Source organism: Lichenostomus cassidix, chromosome 6 (assembly GCF_008360975.1).
Source record: "Lichenostomus cassidix isolate B80296 chromosome 6, HeHo_3.0, whole genome shotgun sequence".
Taxonomy (NCBI): domain Eukaryota; kingdom Metazoa; phylum Chordata; class Aves; order Passeriformes; family Meliphagidae; genus Lichenostomus; species Lichenostomus cassidix.
The window spans coordinates 6249673-6255672 of NC_139487.1; positions in this window are offsets into that span (position 1 = coordinate 6249673).

The following is a 6000-nucleotide window of genomic DNA, read 5'->3' on the forward strand; positions in this document are numbered from 1 at the left end:
AAGAAGCTCTGACTGCCCCAGGCCTCATCTCCTCTGTGCTCCCACCACCTCAGAGTGTGGGGTTTGAAAACTCATCCTGCCTGAAGGCAGAGGGTGTCAGCCCTGCTGTTGGCTGTTCACTTGGGATTTCTCAGGACTGTTCCCTGGAGGAATACTACTTTCTCAACAGAAACTCATGAGCCTGACTCCAGCCAGCAGCTGATGGAATTAGACACTAAAAAACCTTCAGGATTTATGCCTTCATCTTTTTATTCCTTTCATACAGTATCCAGTGCCTATCAGCCACTACAAAAAGGAGTATGGTAAGTAATGGCTAAATTCTGCTTCAAGTTCAGACCTGAGAGCTGTTGTTATAATTAAGCTCTATTAGTTACTTATCCTTTCAGTTCCTTTTTCTAAGTTCACAAGGTTTTATCTTCTCTGAGAAGAAGCACAAACAGCAGCAGGAAAGGTCCTGCTTCATGTGGGGTAATGGTTGGTAACATCACACAAAGTGGCTGAGGATGCACTTGGCTCTGCCCAGCCGCCAGACAGGTTACCACTGCAGGGAGATTACAGAAATTCTAGAACCACCTATTGATCTTAAAATAGAGCACACCTAAAGTAGACTTCATTGGTTATGAGTAGCCCAAATGACGCTTTTAATGTTCATATCTATCAGCTTTGTTTTCTTTCTTTAATTTGCTGACAGAGGAGCTGATGCATGTATGTTGTCACCTTCTGTTAGCATAACTAAATTTGGAGAGCTCTGTGCTGGGACAATTCTGATACAGAAACACAGATAGGCCCTTCTCCTACTCCTTTCCTTCCAAAATGTATCCAAAATATGAAGAGGCAATGCAAAAGTTTTCACATATTATCATTACACTCAGTCATGTGGAAATGGCGAGAGCAGCTTTTGCTAACTGCACCCTTCTCATTAGAGTAATTGCTACAATAACTCAGGAGTACACAGTCAAACACACGTGCCCAGCTATAACAAAGGGTAATGAGATTTTATGGTCACCAGCAGGGAATCAAATCATATCAACTAAACCTTAGCAAACATTTTATCTTAAGAACATGACAGAATTCCTCGACTTTGTCGCTGTGCTCATCCGGTGACCCTCCTAAATGTGTCAGAATAAGACACTAATCCTAAACAATAACATCTCCTGGGTGGATTTTGTATTCTGCAAGATCAGTTTCTTTATGCTGGGGAAGGAGTGACTCACAGCAGCCCAGTAACCAGAGGTAACTATGCAATATATACAGTGACTCCAGCAGGTTTCCCAAGGGCACTTGTTCCACACCCTCTTGTACAAGGCATGGAGCAGCCACGTGCTCCTGACCAGATTTCAGGTATTTTGTATAAAACACAGAGGCTCACAGTTAGTATGTCTTAGCCCCCCGGGCTTGGGGCATGCACATCGTGAAGGGAGAAAATCCCTGCACTTGAAATGCAGTCTTAAAATCATGTTAATGTTTTTTACACATTCTCTCCCTTGTGCTGAGATAATAGCACCAAAGTAGTTGAGCCCATGGATCCCAGGACTAAGTGGCAGGGCATGTCAAATCATCTGTCTTTCAAGTGCCTGCAGCCTTTACATTTACTGCTTTATTTTGTGCTTCTGAAAACGGTCTTCAATTAATTGAATAACTTGCAGTTATAAATCTAAAATAGAAAAATGCGATATTAGGCAGATCTGGCTCTCCATCCTTCAGGTAATATCCATATGCACATTCCTTCCTTTTGCAATCTCTGTTTGTTCATGATTCTGCTGGATTTTAAGCAAAAGACCTTGATATGGTAGCAGCACTCCACTGGTCACAATTCAAGGCAGCTGCAGATTTCCAAATTAAATAGAATGTGGAAGTCCTTAAAACAAACAGAGACTCTTGGACTTGCAACTACAGAAGGGCTTGAGATTCCCTAAATATACACAACAGCTCATTCTTTGTGCTTCCAAAGCTCGCTGGAGGAAGCAGGGCTTGTCATTTAGTAGAGTAATTATAATGATTCATTATTATGATTATTAATTATAATCATATAATCACAGTAATGATTAATAATTATAGTCATTACTATTTATATTAGAAGAGATCCTAGAGGCCTCAGTCAGAATAGTGGGCTCCACTGTGCTTCTGAAGGTAAGGACAGATGATTAAGGGCATCCTAAAGGCATGGGGACTGTGGTGAAGGACCCAGACCCTGCAGGTCTGAGCACTGCCTGTGCTGAGTGCAATGTGCACAGTGTGGTGGGAATGGAGATGTGCCACCCTCTCAGGAATTGTGTGTCAGAAGGCAGGGGATGCCTTGGGGAATGGCAGTGGGACAGTGACTGGGGGAACACGAAGTGACAGTCACAGCTTAGAGAAGGGACCTGAAGTGTTTGCAAAAACGCTGTCTGCTTCCATGGTGCTCTACTTTGTGACAGCCCTGTGCTTGGGTGGTATGGGCTGCTGGGATGAGCACTGCCTAATCTCAGTGGTTTCCAAATCATCAGCTCAGGCAGATGCACTTCTCTAGATGTTTTCCTGCCCTGACTTGTGAGGGACTTGCCTTACTCTCCCCTCTCTTCTCCAGCATCCTCCTCTTGTCTACACAGAATCACAGAATGGTTTGGGTTGGAAGGGACTTGAGAGTTTATCTCGTTCCACTCCCTGCCATGGGCAGGGACACCTTCCACTAGACCAGGTTTCTCCAAGTCCTGTCCAACCTGATCTGGAACACCTGCAGGAATGGGGCATCTACAACTCCTCTGGTCAACCTGTTCCAGTGTCTCAGCAACCTGAATGTAAAGAATTTCTTCCTAATATTTAATCTAAACTCACCTGCTTTCAGTTTGAAGCCATCCTCCCTTGTCCTGTCATTGCATGCCCTTGTAAATAGTCCCTCTCCAACTCTTGTAGCTCCCCATGCAACTTGGACTTAAACTTGGGGACTTTGAGATGTAAAAATACCACCCATACTTGGGTAAATGTTCATTATATCATATATTACAAAGCAGGGGCCAAAACTCTATCTTGTCTGCCTAGCACTGCCTGCAGTGAGAATTGCTGAGCCCATGACCCTCTGTAGCATATTTTGTTCACTCCTGGAGTTTGCTCTTTGCAGCAGTTAAACACAATGCATGTTAATGAAATAGTCCAATACTACATGCTCAGAAGCCTGCTGAAGCTAAGGTACTACCAAAAGTAATGGGGCTAACCATAATTCTAAAGATTAGTGTGTATAAACCTTTGAAAGATAAAGCTCTTGGCCTTTTGTTCTGTCTGTATGTAAATTGCTGCTTCCTTGCCACCTCCTTGCACATGTCTGAAGATGTAAAATAAGGAAGCTCTGCATCCAGTGCTGTGATTTCTTTGCTCTTCTCCAGGCTGCTCCTAAACTCAAATTTCTCTGTTCCTCTACTCTAGTCTCAAATTTCTTGGTTAACCAGTAAAAGCTATTTGCTTTGTTTATTTAGGGACTACAGGACCTATTCAACTACTCAGTTGTGAGCCAGGCCAACTTAAAGAGCTTTAAAGATGTCTATGCTATGTCCAGTGATAGAAGCTGGGAACAAAGTCCTTTTGTAAAATGTGTGAAAGTCCTTACAAAACTGGAGAACATGTAAAATGGTGAGGCTTAATACATCTCCCTCCAGCTCCCCCAAAGAGGAGAATGCACAGGTGATCATCTTGTTATTACCAAAGACTGAAAAGTCAATCTCTCCTTGCACAGGCAGATCTGCTGCAAACTTCATTAGCAAAGTTAAAGAAAGCATATTTGGCACATGCTCCATAGCATGATGCAGAAGAACAAACCAGGAGCAGCCCTGGAAGTATATTTGTTCTTTGAGAAAGGCAAGAAAAGGGACCAGCTGATGCTCAGGTACAGATGTCCTCCTATCTGCAGGACAGTGATCAAACTTCCAAGGGAAGGAATCTTTCATGGAGAGAAAATCTGGGGCTAAAAATGAAGCTTGGAAATGACGAAGTTTTTGTCATTTGGACTTCTTATGCTCCAGTCCCTGAATATGTGATCACATATGTGTGTCAAACAGGGAGCAGGGCGGAGCTGGATACTCCAAGTGAATGAGTTATGGTGGATCCTTGTGTGATTCACTCCAAAGGTTGGATGGTATGCACTCCATCAGACATGTGGCTGCACAGCAAACAATGAGCATAAAAATAAAAACTGAGCAGCTGCCTCATTTGCTAAGCATGTCCATCTTGAACATTGAGCAAGTCTGGGTTCCTGTGTGGAGAAAAAAAAAATCCATCTGATGGTATTAGCTATATATATACACACTGCATGTGGATACATCAATATCGGATGCTTTATAAGGCTGGGATATGTCCTGGACTCCAGACAGATATAAGAAGAAAAGACATCTTAGAGAATATTGCATTTTTGGCAACATGTGCTGGCTCAAAGGAATTGTAAAGGAAGTAAATTAAATACTACTAAGAATGTGTATATTTATAGCACTTTTCATACAAGGATCCCAAAACACCTCTCAAAAAATTAAGCTTCACAACATTGCTGTGATCTAAGTAACAAGCATCACTTTTTTCCTAATGTAAAAGTGAATCATAAAAAGACAAAGTAATTTAACCAGACCATCAAGAGCAAAAATGTCTGAATTTTAGGCTCTCATTTTACCTTTTAGACAGACTTTCTTCCATGAAAACATACAGGGAAGCTATTGATTTTCATGTTTCCTTGCTCCTCTCCAACAATACAGCACAGTGCTCAGGCATATGGTTAACTTAAGGCCATTGACTGTTGGCTTATGTTTCTGAAAAAAACCTTTTGGCATGAAGTACACACAGTTTTGAGGAAAAAAAAAAGTAGGTTTATAAGAGCATTGGTCATTTTACCAACTGTGCCTAGAATTTCCTGGACGTTATAAATGTTCAGCTGAATCCCCAGTGTCAGATTGTATTAAAAGACTGTCCTCAGAAAGGAACGTTCCAAATTTCCATGATCTTTGCCAGTTTCCAATGATTTGATGTTTATTTGAGCTATTGTACAAAGTTTTCTGTTGAGTCAGATCATTCAGGACTAGCTGCTGGGACCACAGAGTGTCAGCAGAACATAATTCATCTGCAGCTGATGGCAGCACAGTTTATTGGATAGGTAATGCTTCTTCAGGCTGAGATACCACCAGGAAATTTGGTGGGGTTTATTTCCTGTTATAACAGAAATCAAGCACTCTGTTGCCCCTTTGTTTGCTTGTTGGATCTCTTTAGGGGGCAGAGAAATATCTGTAGCATCTTTCTGGGGTGAAAGAGGGAGGCAGAAGCAATATCATGATTTTAAAGGATGCCCCCAGCACGATGTTTTCTGTACTGTCTGTGCTGCCTTGAGTCTTTTTTGGCTTTTTGTCTTTTTTTTTGCCTTTGTGCTTCCCTCATGTACACACACACCTGCTGGACCTCTGCCTTTCCAGTCCATTCCAAAGGGAATTCCCTCACACTGCACAACGTACCAAGCTCTTTTCCTTCATAATAGAAGAAATACCTACCAAGATTATGTCTCGCTTTTGTGGTATGAACTACAGTTGAATAAAACTTCCCCAGCTGCACAGTGAGACCAAGTCTTTGAGCCCACATGTGCTTTCTGTGAAAACAGCTTGCCCAGAAATGTAAAGCAAGAAATTTTTTCTTTTTTTCTTTTTTGATTTTTTTCTTTCTTTTTTTTTTTTTTTGTGAACTGGTCTCAAAAGTAGCTGTGCATGGAGCTCTAATTAGCTTTTACCTCTGTAGATGGGACATCTTGGCTTCAAGATAGAGCCTGTGTTGACTTAATTACTTAAATCTTAAGCTATGCAAGGCTCTCAGTGCATGTGCAGTACCTGGCAGTGCTGGAACTGGACCCAAGTTCCTCAGCAAGACCTCAATGCAAATAATGAATGAAGCTACATAAGAGCACTTTGAGTAACTCATTCTAAACCACGAGAAGTTTGGACTGCAAATAAAGAAAGATATGTGGGATATAATCTGCTGTTGAGCTTTAGCACAATTCCTGTT